This window comes from Phocoena sinus, chromosome 2 (assembly GCF_008692025.1).
Source record: "Phocoena sinus isolate mPhoSin1 chromosome 2, mPhoSin1.pri, whole genome shotgun sequence".
Taxonomy (NCBI): domain Eukaryota; kingdom Metazoa; phylum Chordata; class Mammalia; order Artiodactyla; family Phocoenidae; genus Phocoena; species Phocoena sinus.
The window spans coordinates 160,162,771-160,181,710 of record NC_045764.1 but is presented as its reverse complement, the minus strand read 5'-3'; positions in this window follow the sequence as shown (position 1 = coordinate 160,181,710).

The window sequence follows — 18,940 nt, the reverse complement described above, 5'->3', positions numbered from 1 at the left end:
TCTTTTCCTCCTGTTCAGTAAGAGAGGGTGGCAGCCGTGGGATAGCGTGTGTGGTGGCCATGGTGTCAGTGGGCAGCAGGAAGCAGGCAAGCTTAGGTCACCTGCCTTCTGTGTAGGGCAAGGCTTCAGTGCAAGGCAGTCAATGATCATCTGTGCAATAGGTCAGGCCGTACCTTGAGCTGGTGGCTGGTGTCAATATTCCAAGGGGCCTGGATGGTCAACAGCTGTGTAAAAATGGATTGCCACGAATATTCTTTCAGTTCTCTACTCACGTACACTTATAATTCATTGACTTAAGATACAGTTCCAGAAATGAAATTCCAAGGTTAAAGGGAAAGGATAATTTTAGAGTTTGGGGTTTATATTACAAATTCCCCAGCATGAAGTTTTTTACTACTTTCCATTCCCATTTGCAATGAAAGAGAAAACTCTTTCTACACTCTATTCTTCACATGGAGTTTAAGTTTAAAATCACTACCAGTGTCAGAAGTAAACCTTGGCATCCTATAAATGTATTTTGTCTTTTTAAATTAGTGAGGCTCTGAAAAAGGACCACTCGTATTGCTTTTGTCTGTGTGAATTGCTCATCGCATGCTCTGCCCATCCTCCTATTGAGACTTGGTCTTTTTTTCTTTCTAAGACCTCTTGATACAAATATGTACACTCTGCCTCTATATTTTATATACCCAATTGATTGTTTACCTATATTTTAATCTTTTATAGTTTTGACTAACAGATATTTTACATTTTTTAATACGAAAAAACATTACAAATTTGCTCTCCTAACTTCATTCTCATGCTGTTTGGTCCGTAGCGGTGGGGTGGGAGTCTTCGTTTAGATTTTGATCTTAGATATGTACTGTTGATGCTTCCCCTGGCTATTTGTAAAGAATGTCATCCAAAAAAAAACCCTACCATCCAAAAGGGGGTTAGGGTTTTTTTTTTTTTTATTTCTCAGCAACCCAATTATACTACATCTTTGAATTCAAAGTTAAGGTCAGAATATGGCTTGAGATAATGATTACCTGCTTTGAATGTAACAGGTATTTGGCAAAATGTAAACAGTGGATAGAAGCCTTTTCAGTAGAGTAGTGACAAAAGCCTATTTGAGTGCGTTAAAGAGATAGGGGAAGCAGGTAAGTTAATTCACCTGACCATCCATGCAGGGTAAGGATTTTATATCAGAAAGTAAAGAGATAGGAGTGAAACACAGCTCTTAAAGAGATTTCCTGTGAAGAGAAGCCAGTAGCTAGAAGAGGATGTATGAACAAAGGAGAATCTAGATTTGGCCTGCTCCATACTCTCAAACCAACACTGTTATATGCTAGTCATCCCCCAGTTTTTAAAAGATATATGGATTAATAAGATCTGTCCCGGGCTTCCCTGGTGGTGCAGTGGTTGAGAGTCCACCTGCTGATGCAGGGGATACGGGTTCGTGCCCCGGTCCGGGAAGATCCCACATGCCGCAGAGTGGCTGGGCCCGTGAGCCATGCCGCTGAGCCTGCACATCCGGAGCATGTGCTCTGCAGCGGGAGAGGCCACAGCAGGGAGAGGCCTGCGTACCGCAAAAAAAAAAAAAAAAAAAAAAAAAAAAGATCTGTCCAAACTAAAATATAGGGTGTTAAGTTTTACTCTACCATTAACTATTGGTTAATTTAATTATTTCATTCATATTCTTACTATATTGCAAATATCTTAATGCCAAGCATGTTCAAGCTCTTCCATACTCTATTGTTTTAACATGTTCCATTAGCTGAAAATTGTTAATGGTTCACTTCAAGGTTTTTTTTGTTTTTGTGTTTTTCAATTTTTTGTCATAAACCATTGTCCTAAAAATTCTAATGAAATGCAGAAGAAGTGATATTCATTCTAAATGTTGCCCAAGAGTACTGAGTTAACTTTGATCCCTGGCTTCAGGAATTTACATTATAAGAGGAAGAATGCATCAACTATTAACAATAAAACAATATGGCTGATGATACCTTTTCATCCACATGACAATAAAATTTGTGTACAATAAAAATTTTTTGAATTAATGCAACTGGATTTTATAAAAGGGTGCATTTAGAACCCTTCACCCCTTTGCAACTTTATGTCCTTTACTTGATCTTACACTATCCAGGTCACTTAGCTTTATTAATGGCCTAGGATTTGTAAATCTCTTCCAGATGATCAGCTTGCTCTACTAAAAGCCACTTCAACAAACCTGCTGTGTACTCTACTGGATATTACAGACAGAGGTAAGATTTGTTTTCCTCTAGAGCTCACATTCTGACTGAAGTGTCAGATGAATGAGAAAAAAGATAGACATGAGATTATTACCATGGTAGAGGGATAGTCTACTATAGGTGAGCGAGCTTTATGTAATGTGTTGATAATTGAACCATATATTCTTAGTATGTTTTGTATTTATGTATTGTGTCTATGGGAAAACCTGGGACTATTCTGATCTTATATCCAGACAGGTTCCACGAAGTTCCATACAAAAAGGCACGCAATACAAAGAATCAGCTCTGGTCATGTCAAAAGTCCTATATCCATCGCATTCCTACTCTAGCACCAAACTTTCATTACTTACCGTTTGGCTTATTATATTGTTTTCCTGGATGTATACTTACCCCTATTTTTTTTTTTTTTTTTTTTTTTTTTTTTGCGGTACGCGGGCCTCTCACCACTGTGGCCTCTCCCGTTGCGGAGCACAGACTCCGGACGCGCAGGCTCAGTGGCCAGCCATGGCTCACGGGCCCAGCCGCTCCACAGCATGTGGGATCTTCCCGGACTGGGGCACGAACCCGTATCCCCTGCATCGGCAGGTGGACTCTCAACCACTGTGCTACCAGGGAAGCCCCACCCCTATTCTTAAAGAAGACTTTGACTTAGAGGTTTCATCCTTGGTATACTCACTCTTAAGATAGGGTATTTTCGACCCTCTGCTTCTCTTTGTTTCTGACCATTCCAGGTCCTCTCTGCAAAGATCATCCTCAACTCCCAAGTACAAGTCTGGCTTTAACTTATTTATTTGACTAGTTTCCTAATGTAGTCTTATGCCCAAACTGAAAAGAAGATTGAACAGTTACTTTATCTTATCTTGATAGTATTTAAAAATAATGAGACACAAGTCAGATAAGAATTGATGAGTAGATACAAGTGAAAGGCATATTTCCAAACTGTATGATGCTCAGAAAGAGTAGTGTGTGTGTGTGTGTGTGTGTGTGTGTGTGTCGATGGTAGTGTGTGTGTGTCGATGGTAGTGTGTGTGTGTCGATGGTAGTGTGTGTGTGTGTGTGTGTGTGTGTGTGTGTGTGTGTGTGTTGATGGTAGGGTGTGAATAGCATAGAAAGGAGGCGAACTGCCCAGGATCTATGAATCAGCCCTCCGCTCAGTCTGAAAGCCTGGAACCCAGACAGGGTCAGACAGTATGCTTATTGATTGCCTGAGCTGAAAGATTAAACATTTGCAACAAGCAGTGCAGCTTGAACTCTCTTTAACTACCAGTAACAGGTTCTCTTGCTTCATCTTTCCCAGAATGAAATGAGGAGACTGAACCATTGGTAAGTTCAATCAAATACTCCTTGTTCCTTCGGTGTGAAAGATATTGCGAGACATGATGCTGATAGGGCAATGATCTAAACAGAAATGTACTTCAGAAGCACTGCTTTGGAGTGGAATTGAAAGAATCTAATGAAAGTGGAAATGATTTTTTTTTTTTGACTTTCAAAAAGGAAAAGAGGGCTTCCCTGGTGGCGCAGTGGTTGAGAGTCAGCCTGCCGATGCAGGGGACACGGGTTCGTGCCTCGGTCTGGGAAGATCCCACATGCCGCGGAGCGGCTGGGCCCGTGAGCCATGGCCGCTGAGCCTGCGCGTCTGGAGCCTGTGCTCTACAACAGGAGAGGCCACAACAGTGAGAGGCCCGCGTACCGCAAAAAAAAAAAAAAAAAAAAAGGAAAATATTACATTCAGTAAAAGAATGGATAACATTTCTGAATGATGTTTCACTCATGTTAAAGGTCTCTAAATCTCAAATATACACTTCTGCAGAAAATCATATGCAACTTTAGTAACCCATTCTTTGCTAATAAATGTTCATTCTCAGGGTCTATCATACAAAATGAGACAAATTGATTTCCTTTCCAACATACATGTGCACGTTATTTTTTTTTGTGGGCTAAGACCTCGTCTACTCAGGCTTGATGAATCAACAAGGAGAGAATCTGAGTTCCCACAGCTGTGTGATAAATCCTGCACACACCTTGTATTCATGAAAAACAAATGTTTCTTTCTCCACATTAGTGCCATGTGGCATTCTTCAACTCTTAAAGGAATTGTGAATTTTGGAAGAACCCCTGTGACAGGGTAACAACTTATAGTTTAATACATGAAAACAAATTGTTAAGCTCTTTACACTTATTTGGTCATTTAAACAAAAAGAAAAATAAATAGCTACTATTTAACTTTCACCATGATAGATTCATAAGAAATGAATTTTCCAAATAACTAAGGCAAATTCTTTTAGAGCAGAAATGAACTAATTAATATCTTATGCGTCAGTCCAGGTACTAGGCACGTTATTATTATTATCTGATTACAACCTTCCATAACCTCACTAGGTGGATGTTACCATGCTGATGTTATAGCTAAGGAATCTGGCTCACAAAGCTAAGCAACCCACAACTATGCAACTTTTCAACACTAAGTCTTTGTAAGGAATATTCATTCTTTTAATGGTATCACTCAACAATGCATTTTACAGTTTAATTTCGTTAAAAGAGAAGGTAAACATAATTTAACTTGTTTTTGATAACTCAACCCATCCATTCAAAGAGCAGTTATGATGTTGTTTGTAATATGCTGACGGCATAAAGAGAAAAGGGCTATGTAGAGATAACTTCTCTTGTGAAATAGCACCACACACCTCACTCCCACCAGCAAGCTTCTTTCATTTTGAAATTCTGATGGTTGATTTCATGGGTTTTCTCTTTTCTACCTGCTCTATCAGATCATTAGCTGTCACTCTGCTTTGCTCCCAAAACATTGGCCACCAGCAATAAAATTTAACTTGCCTGAAAATTTTATTTCTAGTCTCCATGTCTGAGGAAACGGGATAAATGAATGCATTGAATTGTATATCAAAAACAAGGTTAGATAGATCCCAAGTAAGCAAGAGAACAGGGTTCTCCTTTGCCACAAATACACAAAGGTTTTGCATTGCTTTGTATAACCCGGAGGTCCTTTTCTTTACTTCTTACCTTTTGCCAAATGTGACCACTGGATAAGTTAGGTTTTATAGCATACCTCTTTCACTTGACCTTCCATTCTCTTTCTCTCTCTCTCTCTGTTTTCCCTTTATATTTATTTATTTATTTTATTATTATTATTATGTTTTGAAGTACGCAGGCCTCTCACTACTGTGGCCTCTCCCGTTGCGGAGCACAGGCTCCAGACGCGCAGGCCCAGCAGCCATGGCTCACAGGCTCAGCTGCTCTGCGGCATGTGGGATCTTCCAGGACGGGGCACGAACCCGTGTCCCCTGCATCGGCAGGCGGACTCTCAACAACTGCGCCACCAGGGAAGCCTTCCCTTTATATTTTGTACATGCATTTCAGTAAGCATCACAGCTTGCTTTGGCTTTGAGCCCCAGTGTAGTAGATTAATTGTCTTGTTCATTTTTGAATGTATCATATAACTAAAACAGTTAACATGAATTCTATTAAATTTCCAGTGCCTTTTGCCTCTGAACTTCAGTGAGAACATCTCTGAAGCCAAAGAAGGCAACTGTGTCTCCCACAATTAAAATAAACAATACTTGCTGTCTACGTAAGCCAGCAATTTACTTGTAACATCTCATTTAATCCACATGATAAATGGCAAGGTGGGCACTCTTCTCACCATTTTAGAGGTTATGAGGGTGGGCTCAAAGAAGTTAATCAACCTCTTTGTCATTTTTTATGGCTTATGAGGGCTTTAATCCTATATGAATTAGGATTTTTATAGCTTATGAGGGCTTAATCCTATAAGAATTAGGACTAAGATGTAGGGCTGTCATACCCCAGACCTCTTGATTGCTCACCTGTGCAAAACTAAACACACACACACACACACACACACACATTTAGTACACAGACATGCATACATATGATAAAATGTTATATATGTATATTCATATATTATGCATTTGTAATATGTCTATGTATAGGAAATATAAATTTGTATATGATTTTAGGTTGATAGATAAGTATATAGAGAAATAATGATTACAACCCTACATATAATCTGAAGACAGGCTAGAGGTCAAACTTCTCTTACAGTAGATTCAGTTTCCAGAATGGCAGAGAATACACTGATGGGCATGTGTCTTCAAAGGATAATGAATCTTTCTGAAGTAGAACTACTCTGAAAAGAGAAGGTCAGCCCAGCTCAGAAAACTGTTCTGAACTTCACTCCTGAAGAAAAGATGGCTGATGATCAAGTGAGAGGAAATGAAGAAAAGAATGACGTTGCGAGTTGGACTTTGACTTTATGAAAAGAAATTCTCTTTTAGAAGACAGTCTTCTTCCTCTCCCGCTTCCCTCACTATGTCTCCCCCCACACTCACTATCTCCCCCCTCCCTCACTATGTCTCCCCCCACCCTCACTATGTCTCCCCCACCCTCACTATGTCTACCCCCTCCCTCACTATGTCTCCCACCACCCTCACTATGTCTACCCCCTCCCTCACTATGTCTCCCTCCACCCTCACTATGTCTCCCCCCTCCCTCACTATGTCTCCCCCCACCTTCACTATGTCTCCCCATTCCCTCACTATGTCTCCCCCCTCCCTCACTATGTCTCTCCCCACCCTCAATATGTCTCCCCCCTCCCTCACTATGCCTCCCCCCACGCTCACTATGTCTACCCCCTCCCTCACTATGCCTCCCCCCACACTCACTATGTCTCCCCCCACCCTCACTATGTCTCCCCCCTCCCTCACTATGTCTCCCCCCCACCCTCACTATGTCTCCCCCCAACCTCACTATGTCTACCCCTCCCTCACTATGTCTCTCCCCACCCTCACTATGTCTACACCCTCCCTCACTATGTCTCCCCCGACCCTCACTATATCTCCCCCCTCCCTCACTATGTCTTCCCCCACCCTCACTATGTCTCCCCTTCCCTCACTATGTCTCGCCCCTCCCTCACTATGTCTCCCCCCACACTCACTATCTCCCCCCTCCCTCACTATGTCTCTCCCCACCCTCACTATGTCTCCCCCCACCCTCACTATGTCTACCCCTCCCTCACTATGTCTCCCCCCTCCCTCACTCTGTCTCCCCCCACACTCACTATCTCCCCCTCCCTCACTATGTCTCTCCCCACCCTCACTATGTCTACCCCTCCCTCACTATGTCTACCCCCACCCTCACTATGTCTACCCCTTCCCTCACTATGTCTCGCCCCTCCCTCACTCTGTCTCCCCCCACCCTCACTATGTCTTACCCCCTCCCTCACTATGTCTCCCCCCACCCTCACTATGTCTCCCCCCCTCCCTCACTATGTCTCCCCCCACCCTCACTATGTCTCCCCCCTCCCTCACTATGTCTCCCCTTCCCTCACTATGTCTACCCCCTCCCTCACTATGTCTCCCCCATCCTCACTATGTCTACCCCTTCCCTCACTATGTCTCGCCCCTCCCTCACTATGTCTCCCCCCACCTTCACTATGTCTCCCCCTCCCTCACTATGTCTCCCCCCACCCTCACTATGTCTCCCCCCTCCCTCACTATGTCTCCCCCCTCCCTCACTATGTCTCCCCCCACCCTCACTATGTCCCTCCCCACACTCACTGTCTCCCCCTCCCTCGCTATGTCTCCCCCCACCCTCACTATGTCTCCCCCCACACTCACTATGTCTCCCCCTTCCCTTATTATGTCTCCCCCCACCCTCACTATGTCTCCCCCTACACTCACTATGTCTCCCCCACCCTCACTATGTCTCCCCCCACACTCACTATGTCTCCCCCACCCTCGCTATGTCTCCACGACCCTCACTTTCTATATCAGTTGCTTGAATCCAGAGCCAAATTTTGGGCCTATTTCAAGCAACTTGTCCAAGAAATTACACATGTAGTTTGAACAAAAATTTTAACCCTGCTTTAATTGCTCTTACTTATCTTTATTTTGCCTTTGTTCTAATTCCTTACTTATTTTTCCCCTGTTCCCAGGATTGGATGGTATAAAGAAATAAGTGAAGGAAATGTTTAACAACATATAGGTAAAGGCTTTCATTAACATATATGTTTATTTCTTTTTTTCTATGGCCCTGACTTTCCTTTTGTATTTTATTAACCAAGTTAAAGCATGCCATTTTACTGTATGTTTTTAAAATTCTTTTGGGAAGAGACAAAGTATAAAGTATTCATCTAAGTTTATTAAATGTGGGTGCAATGCTCAACATTGAAAAGAATAGTCAAATTGAATGTATCCAAAAGGAAGATATTAAGAACAGAGTCTAAACACACTTTTAAAATAGCAGGTCTTCAAACTTCCAGGGACAAATTCTGCTTTAATTTGTATCAATCCCTTTCTCTCTACTTTGCTCTAGACCTTTAAGCTTAAGCAAAGACATTTTGCATGTCATTAAACTAATGGTAATTTCTTCTGTTATTCATTTAGCATTCCTAAAACAAATATTTGAATTTCTATCATAGGCAAGGAAGTATGTTGAGGTATAAAAGTAAGATATAAGTCAAGAGAAACTTGAGAAGCTTATGTTTCAAATGAAAGGACATTGTAGCATATGATTGTTATAATTAATGTTCTTTAGTCTTGTTTCCTGAATAGTAACTTTCAAATATTTAGATGTTTATTTTTATATTTACCTCTTCTTTTCTAAATAATATACTTACACTGCCCTTTCTTGGCTTAATCACTTTTGGAAATTACCTATAGATTCCCTATTAGTTTAGATAAGAAATTAGCTTATCCCCTCTCTTCCTCCCAACAAAGTCAGATCATAATTTTTGGTTCAGACAGCATACGTTCTTTGCATTTATTATGGCTGTGTAAATATTTTCTACTCCTGATTCAAGTAATAAACTACGATTATACTTCTTTTTGTTGTTGTTGATTATTCTGAGAAAATTACAAATGGTGGCCAAGATTTGAAAATTCCTGAGACTATTGACATGGACTTGGCATGATGAACCATCAAACAAGCAGGGCAAAGTATATATTCATGATTAGGAAAAGCACAAGTGGACATGAATTCCATGTCTCCATGGTAGAATGGTACCCAGAGTTAAGTGCTCCCTATCTGGTCACAGGGAGGAACTTCACAGGTCAGAGAAGTTTGGCAATGGCTTCCCACCTTTGCACCCAATTTTAGATTTCCAGGAGTTAACAATTACCTTCTTTCTTTTTTTTTTTTTTTTGACTAGCTCCCTAGGTACCTATTTTCATATTTTTCACATGCTCCACTAATTGTGTAAATCATAAAAAATATTTTCCAACAATCAAGTATTTAGATATTCTATCAATTATTGATACATTTCTTTTCTCCAGAATTTCTATTCTGTTGTAAGTTGTACTGAAGCGCTTTAGGCTGCTTCAGTTTTCATTCCTACACTTCCATATGCTACTCTCAAATGTCCCTATTTTGTGGCTCCATATCTTCATTTGTTATTGTTTTCCTTCCTCATTTTGTTCGAATACCTACTCTTGATGCTTCCTATGAGAAGCGTTGAAAGTTAAATATTTTTACTTTTTCCGTGTCTGAATGTACCATTAGTCTATTTAGTCACACTTGTTTAATCATTTGTTAGATTGAGATTTCTAGGTTGAACGTCACTTTCTTTTAGACTTTTAAAGGCATTAGTCATTGTCTTCTTGATGTCAAAGTTGCTTCTGCTTAAAGCTGTTTTGATTTTGACATTGAGTGAAAGATTTGTATGTAAATATCTCACTAACACTTAAATGTGAAGAGGTGGACATGCAAATTTTACAGTCAACCATTTGGAGAAGACAGTTAAACAATGATAGTATGAAGTGATTAAAGTTTAGAAGTAGTTTAGTGGGATTTCATAGATATGATCAGGGGTATCTGATTAAGAAAGAAAAAAGAACCAGATTATTGGGTGTCAAAAAGACAAAGAAAGGAAACTTTCAAAAATAAAGGTGTGGTCAGCAGTGTTACTAGATGGGCATATTATGTATTGTCCCAGTAAAATATTAACAACAACATCGATGGTTAATTGGAAGAGTATTGTGAATTGAGGATCGGTGTAAAGAAACTGAAACATCCCTGTACTGGGTCTCAGAAAAAACCTGAATCTGGATGCTAAATTTCTGGTTGCTCTTGAGCAAATCAACACTCTCTAATCTTCTGTTGCTTATCTGTAACTCTAGAAGATTGCCTTTATAACTTCAGAGGTCGTTTTTGACGTTCAATGTTGTATGACTTGTACTTTATACATTCTGTGTGTATCTGCATGCAGGAAGGATCACTTTTGAGTCTTAAAGCAGTCCTATGAGTGAGGACAGTAAACAGGAATTGCCTTTCTTATACTCTTCTGTCTTTCCTTTCTTAATCATTTTGTAGATGACAAAACAGAGAAAGTGAGTCAAAATGTTTTGAAACAGAGCCAGATTTAGAACACAGTTGTCTCACCCATATTGGTCCTAGTTATTTCCACTATATGATATGAAGTATCTGAAAGATGACAAATTAATGTTTCTTTGAAGCAAATGCATCAATGTTTCTTCAGCAGTCTAAATCTTATCTAATGACTCTCAAGTATTGTTCATGATTTCACGGGCTGAGGAAGAACTTCTTAATGGATCATAAACTGCTGTGAACTTTAAAGCCCCATCTTTTGATTTTATAGTCAAATGATGAACAAGATTGACAGAGTGCCTTAATTGAAAGTCACAGTTTGTATCAGGCTGCTCATTTTTCAGGTGTTGCTTTCCTTCTTTTCAATTATAAATTACTAGTTTAGCCTTATCATTATCAATTTAGTTTGCTGTGGTTTTCGTTAACAGTAAGGAACACAGAATGCAATGATGCATATTCCTTGCATCCAGAGTATTTATGCCTATAATTTTCTAAGAACAAAATGTTAAGATGTGTATACACTGGTTCAAATGTGAATCATACATAGGGTTATTGCAAAAGCAGATAGACATGAAAAGCATATACCATTTGTGTTTTTTGTAGATAACAGTGACCAATCATTTTCATCACTGAGTTGCATTCCACCACATTCTTTGAATATTTTTGAGATGAGGCAGAACACAAATCAAAATGTTTTATTCTTTATAGCCCATAGGACTGATAAGAACCTCAATTGGCCTTAGCCTTTACTCATTACTCAGTGCCCAAATGCTTTGGGAGCTATGTCATACAACACTGAGTTGTTACAGAACTTTAGATAAAAGACTATCTCGTATTTTTAGTTAGATTAAGCCAGTGTACTGAAAATAATAACAATATAATAAATGAGCATTGGTTTTTAATATGAAACTCATTCAAATATGATTTCTTTGTTTTAGGGCTTTGATCTACTAGTGTTAACGTAAGTATGTTACATTACATATAAGATAAGCATGTGATAGTAGCAGACAGTGGAGTGGAGTCAATTGCTCTGGGCAGCTCTCTTGATTGATATATTCCAATGTTCAGTACATCCAAATGTAAAACATCAGCACCAATCTCTACATATGCTCTAACTGTCAAATATTTCTCTGGCTCAAAGCAGATATCTCCATTTGTTTATAGGCTCAACTAACCAATTTTAATTTATGGATTCTTTCCAAATTTGACTTATGGGAAATGGCAAAAATAGAGCCCTTATACTAGGACAATATTCATAATTGAAAAAATGATAAAAGTAAAAAAAAAAAAATTTCTCTGTCTGGGCCAAAGTAATCTAGGAATGTCTTTGTCCTACACTCAGATCCTTTAATTGTAATTAACAGCTTATTCTCCTCACTCCATCCCTACTTCCAAATAAATAAATAAATAAAGCATTGTGACCATCTAGTTTCAATATAATCCTACTTTGTAGGCTGACATATTATGTCGTAAGAGTTTATGAAAAAATGAGAACCTTTCATTTTTCTGTAACCAGACATTTGGTCTACTCTATTCCAGTAACCAGACTGTGGGCTAGATGTTTCTGCCATTACAATCTGTCCCATCATGTTTAGGAGATTGAAGGGTCACATTGTCTTGAACAGTATGTATACCAAAGAGTGTTCATGGTCATTGATCATCATCATGACACTTATTTTTAGATCAGAGAGAAGTTCATCCAGTAGGTAAATTACAAATCTTGTGTACATCACCTTACATACTGAGTGAAAAGGAACTCATTCATTTTCTCAGAAGTGATAGCTACAAGATATTATTGTATCTTTTTGGGTCTGACTGAAATATAAAGGCCTTTGCATTTAATGTTTTTGGTTTTATTTTGTTTTAATTTATCAGGATCTTTGTTTGGAGTCAAGAATCATGGTATATTATTCCTCTGTTTAGCTCAGAGAAAGGTGATGGGTACATTTACTTCTGAGCTCTTTGACTTCCTGAGAAAGTCCAACTCTTACACATAATAAAATTGGTCATTGTATAAATAACAAACTGTATAAATTTTAGAGTTATTCCTTCTGATCGTTTTCCTGGCTTCATTTGAACATAGCCCACATCTTAATTTAAAATAATTAGTAGGATCGTGTTAGATGTCTGTGATAACAGATGTTATGGTATCAGTGTTGCATCGCATGGAAGTTTCTACTAAGGATGTCTATTATAAATTGCCATTCAGTTTGCAGGCTAAAATAACTCACATGCTTTTATTGATTAAATGAGGTATATGTAGCATATTTCAACAGCAGTAAATCTTTATATTTTGTGATAGTTTCATAGTTTATAAAGCATTTTTATGTGAATTAACTCATCAGATTAATGCTGACATATCTCACATCTCTAGAAGATATGAAATTCCTTTTAACAGGGAAGTGAAAAATAGGGTGTGAAGTTGAATTTAGAAACTAAGGAAAAAGGTGGCAGGAGATTTCTAGAATAAATGCAGAGTCAGCTACAGATGAAGGGCAGACAAAGCAGAAAGGACCAAATCCAAGTAGAAACTTACATGGGAATGAGAATCCAAGGCGTGATCTGAGGACAAATCTGACAATATTCAAAGAAGAGGCAAAGCTGGCCCTCCCATTCATTAGCCACTTGAGCCTGGGAATTGCAGATTTAAAGTGTTGACGCCTCAGTTTCCTCATCTGCAAAATGTCAGTGATAACTGTTATGTTCATCTCACAGAATTGCTGTCAATGCACCTGGGGCCCGGGGCAAGGGGTAATTTAAAAAAATTTAGCCACAGCATCAAGTCTCTCTTGTGGAGAAACTGAACTGGATATAGAGAAAAGTCCTTAGTAAACTGCTTTCATGGTAGCTGATCGAGTCCCCAGGGAATGATCTGGAATCAGATGGACAAACAAGAGAGAGCTAGGTGGCTTTGAAAATGACTTTAACAGGCATTGGGGATAAAGGTTAGAGATAAGAAAGAGGAGCAGAGGTTAAAGAGGAAAGAGAGGGCTTCTCTAGTGGCGCAGTGGTTGAGAATCTGCTTGCCAATGCAGGGGACACGGGTTCGTGCCCCGGTCCTGGAAGATCCCACGTGCCACGGAGCGGCTGGGCCCGTGAGCCATGGCGGCTGAGCCTGCGTGTCCGGAGCCTATGCTCCGCAATGGGAGAGGCCACAGCAATGAGAGGCCCGCGTATCCGCAAAAGAAAATAAATAAATAAATAAAACTTGTATGTTGTCGTGATCATGGAAGCGTGATACCCACATTTCTGCTTACAGAGGTGTTGTATCGGGAATATAAAAGGGTCAGAAGGATAGTCAATATGTATTTATGCATGTAAACACTGGGATAATACATTAGAAAAATCAATTTTTTGCTAGACATTAGTTTAAGAGATAAAATCCCTGTAAGAATTCTACAGTTATTATCAAAGATATTGTGTTACCTACTGGAAGTGGCAAGAGTTTTGAGATTAATTTTGACTTTCAGTGTGAGCGTAACCTCAGTAGTATCTTGGTTAGATGATATAAAGAATTTTTTTTCACTACCTCTAGTGTATAATAAATGATAATGGTGAACATCAAAATCATAATTTTATAATTAAAGGTTGGACTTCTCTATATCCAAAGCAATTGTATTTTGTAGAAAAGTAGGATTCTAACCCTTCTGAAAAGTCAGGTCCCCAAAACTAACATGTGATACTCACACATCTCTGTAATACAGGTATTATTTCTATGCTTTATAAAGCAAAGAGATTTCTCCAGGATTACAGATCTGAGTAGCAGAACCAGAGCTAAAATTGTGGTCTTTTTATTCTTGGATATGAGGTACATCTTTAGAAATATTCTATAATGAATAGTAAGTGCATATTTATCTCTAGAAATTAAAGAGTTATAATAGTAATAATGAGTATAGGAATTAAACTATTTAACTGATAATAAAGGCAAGTATGCTGTAATTTGTTTCTGCCTGTATGGAGATATAAAATAGAACCAATTGTTTCAGAATAAGGAGTAGCTTTCACAGTACTAGTTAACCACAGGTCAGTCAAAATGATGGAAATCAGTTAGGTGGTAGCCATGATCCAGACAGTGATGTTTATTTGGTGATTGGTTCTGAGAATATGTGCTTATATGACCCATGTCTTAATGAAGAAGGGTTCTCCTTGGTTCTCAATGGACTTTCTTCTTTAAAAACATTACATTTCCTCAGATTGGTGAAGTTGCCTCATTAGAGTAAAGAATTCCAGATTATTTAAGGGTCATTCAGTTATAACGATGTACCTTTATTTTATTAAGCTATATCTAAGAGAATGTTGGATTGCTTTCAGTTACTCATTTTGTTGAAAAATGGACAACATTAAATTTCAAACATTAATCAAATTTTTATTGTCAGAACAACTAACTGATAAAAATCATGTATCATTTGAGGACAAATGAAAACAAAAATCTCTCAGAGAGCAGCATGAAATGCTATTCAAGTAGCTTTAATTTATATAATTTTATGACATAAAATTGCCTTTCACTTCAGCCATCATTTTGTTTGTCTAAGTTTGTTTGGTTTTGTTTGTAGAATTCATGAATTTGATCGTTCTCCCAAATGTGAGTTAGGACATATCTGTTTAAACTCATTGTCTCAGCTCAAAAAATGCAATGATACTCCCCATTTTTTTTGTTTGTTTTTTGTTTTTGTTTTTTTTGCATTCAAGACTGTTGTAGGAGTTTAAAGTGCACTAAGAGGGCATAGCAGTGTAAAACTAAGAAATAATAATTGTGCTGATCATAATGGTGCATGCAAAAATCATTTAATGTTATATGCATGCAGCATTTGTAAGCAACACTCCAGATGTGCAAAAGCAGATAGCATGACTCTTTAACCTTGCAGTGATTAGCAAGTCAGAGAACAAATCTTTTACAAGCTGCCAGCTCTGATCTTTAAATGGAGAGCCATTTATGTGGCCCTCAACACAGGATGACTGTGGTTTTTGCTTTCTACTGGGAAGGATGAAAGTGTTGTGCTGAGTTTGTTGATTTAGTCAACAAGAAACCTGTCTCTTAGGATTCAAACACTCAAGTACAAGCTATCTCACACCCTTCCTTAAGTATCCAGAATCACTTCTTCATGGAGGAAAAAAGTACATAGTTTTTTTTTTTTTTATTTTAATAAAGTACTGATTAAGCTTTTGCACAGCAAAGGAAACTATAAACAAGAGGAAAAGACAGCCCTTAGAATGGGAGAAAATATTGCAAATGAATCAATGGGCAAAAGGACTAATCTCCAAAATATATAAACATCTCATGCAGCTCAATATTGAAAAAAACAAACAACCCAATCCAAAATGGGCAGAAGACCTAAATAGACATTTCTCCAAAGAAGACATACAGATGGCCAAGAGGGACATGAAAAATGCTCAGCCATCACTAATTGTTAGAGAAATGCAACTCAAAACTACAATGGGGTATCACCTCACACAGTTGCAGAATGGGCATCATCAGAAAATCTACAAACAACAAATTCTGGAGAGGGTGTGGAGAAAAGGAAGCCCTCTTGCTTTGCTACGTAAATTGATACAGCCCACTATGGAGAACAGTATGAAAGTTCCTTAAGAAACTAAAATAGAATTACCATATGACCAGCAATCCCACTACTTGGGCATATACCCAGAGCAAACCTTAATTCAAAAAGATACATGCACCCCAATGTTCATTGCAGCACTATTTACAATAGCCAGATCACGGAAGCAAACCTAAATGTCCATCGACAGATGAATGGATAAAGAAAATTGGTACATATAGACAATAGAATATACTCAACCATAAAAAGGAAGGAATTGGATCATTTGTAGAGACTGGATGACCTAGAGACTGTCATACAGAGTGAAATAAGTCAGAGAGAGAAAAACAAATATTGTATATTAACGCATATACATGGAATCTAGAAAATGCTACAGATGAACCAGTTGCAAGGCAGGAAATGGAGACACAGATGTAGAGAACAAACATATGGACACCAAGGGGGAAAGCAGAGTGTGGGGATGATTGGGAGGTTGGGAATGACATATAAACGCTAATATGTATAAAATAGATAACTAATAAGAACCTGTTGTATAAAAAAAATAAAATAAATTTCAAAATAAATAATGATTAAGTGGAAGAGGGAAGCACTCTTCTACAAATAATATGTCAGAGGCTAATTTTGATACTTTTTGTAAAAGCTACTTTCACATTGTAATTGTTGTTTCCACATACTCTGTTAAGAGCTGGATTCTTGTGTGTTTAAATGAGGGGCTGATATAGACTAATTTCTGGGTAGGGGTTTGTGGCTTTGACTAAATTCCCAGTGGGACATACTTTAGCTGATTACATGTATTTCTCTTTCATTTAAAGGAAACATGGAACCCTCTGCTTCCTGTTTGTTGTACTGTAATAGTTTGAACAGCTATAACACATTTACATAGAGATGGCTGCTTTCAATGCATGCAAGTAATACCTGTAATCATAGGCATTCAGAGACTTTTTAGCTAAGACAATTATTGAGGTTGATTTTCAATGAAAATCATGAAAAATATTTTACACACACTGCAGAATCTCTTAGAATTGAGCATAGAGTTAGTTCATAAGTTCCAAAGCCTAATCAAATAAAGAAATAAAGGAGAATATACATTTTAAATACTACCCCCAAATAATGATCATGATAATTGCAAAAATTACAGAACCTCAGTTTTCTGGACCCCTTGGGTATAAGTTATAGAGTCAAATTTCTGGCTAGGGTTTCCTACTTGGTGGGTTAAAAATATTACACATTTGAGATTTTCTAAAATATATCATGTACTATTCTTCTTTCTCAACTAAATGTGCTGTACATAATTCAAAATTACACAATTTATATTTATTTACATTGTAGTCTGTTGTAATATGATGTTGCCCTCAATGCCATTAAGACTTGTATGCTGTTCCATCCCTGTGCTCAGTCATTCAGGAACTATACATTAGTTCAACGCACTGCCCTTGCACTGAAGATGTCATGGCAAACCAGGTAAATCATTTCAAGCCCTCATGATCATACAGTCTGGTAAGGGATTGGATATTAATCATATGTATTTAGTAACCATATTATTTGGTAATCACAGATACCATTAATACAAAAAAAAAAAGGTATGGTTTCCCTGCTTTTGAAGCAGCTTTTATTTGTATTTTTTCTATTTCTTCCTTTCCTGTCTATAGTATTACTATTGTTTTATTTTTTCCTCTGACTTATAAGATCAACTTTCTATGCTTAGACATTGAAAATTAAACAAAAATGCTGGGCAGGTTTTGGTATGCAATACCAGGAAAATACAAATCTGATCATATTACTTTCCCCCAAACACCACGCAATGATTTTCATTATCCTCAGTATATATTCAAAATTCTTAATGGAGCTTACAAGGTCCTTTATGATGTGGGCCCAGCTTCTTTTTCAGGTTCAGTTTTCAATACTTCTTACATTCTGTGCTTCCAATTTACTGACGTTCTTTTATCTACTAGTGTGTTTTGCTCTCTTGTTACTTAATGATCTTTGAACATGATCTTCCTTTCCTGAAATTCTCCCCTGTTCCACCTTCATGCCCTCTGCTAACCTGATAAGTTCCTTCTTCTCTTTCCTTTTTCCTTTCTCTATCCTTCATATATTTCAGATCATGTGATTCTAATGTCATATTCTCATAAAGCCTTTTGACTCACCCCCTGCTGCTCCTTTCCAGTTAGTTGGTCTGTCTGTGTGTTCCCTTGAACCCTATTACTGAGACTCTGATGGTCTTTTAACTTTTCCAGTACTGTTTCCATTACTAGATTGAAAGTTATATGGAGAGAATACTTATCTTCTTCAAAGACCTATCCCCATCCCTTGCTTTGTACTTCACACATAATGACACACTCATTAACCACTTGTAGAATGGAAATATCAGAAAATCTAAGATGATACTATCTCATTTATAATTATAATCCTCACTGTCAAGCAGAGAGTGGGTATTCAATTCATATTTGTTGAATGCATGAATATGCAAGTCTGTTGGGGGTAAGGGTCTTTGGGAGTTCTCTCTGAATAATTTATAGGAACTCCGATGACTGTCTGTGGTGGTCAGGAACCTGAGTACTTTTCTTATTTATCACTCATTCCTGGCTCTGTTATATTATAGGTGAGGAAGAAAAAGGCTGTAGGAAGGATATAATTTTGTGCATATTTACTAATGACATATATTTGATGTGTGTCTTTGCAGACATTATCTCTTATAAACTTCAGAATAGCCCTGTGAGGAAGGAACTTGGTCGTACAGAGGAAGACATTAGGGTCCAGTTAGATTAAATGGCATAGCTGGGATTCTCATTCATGTCT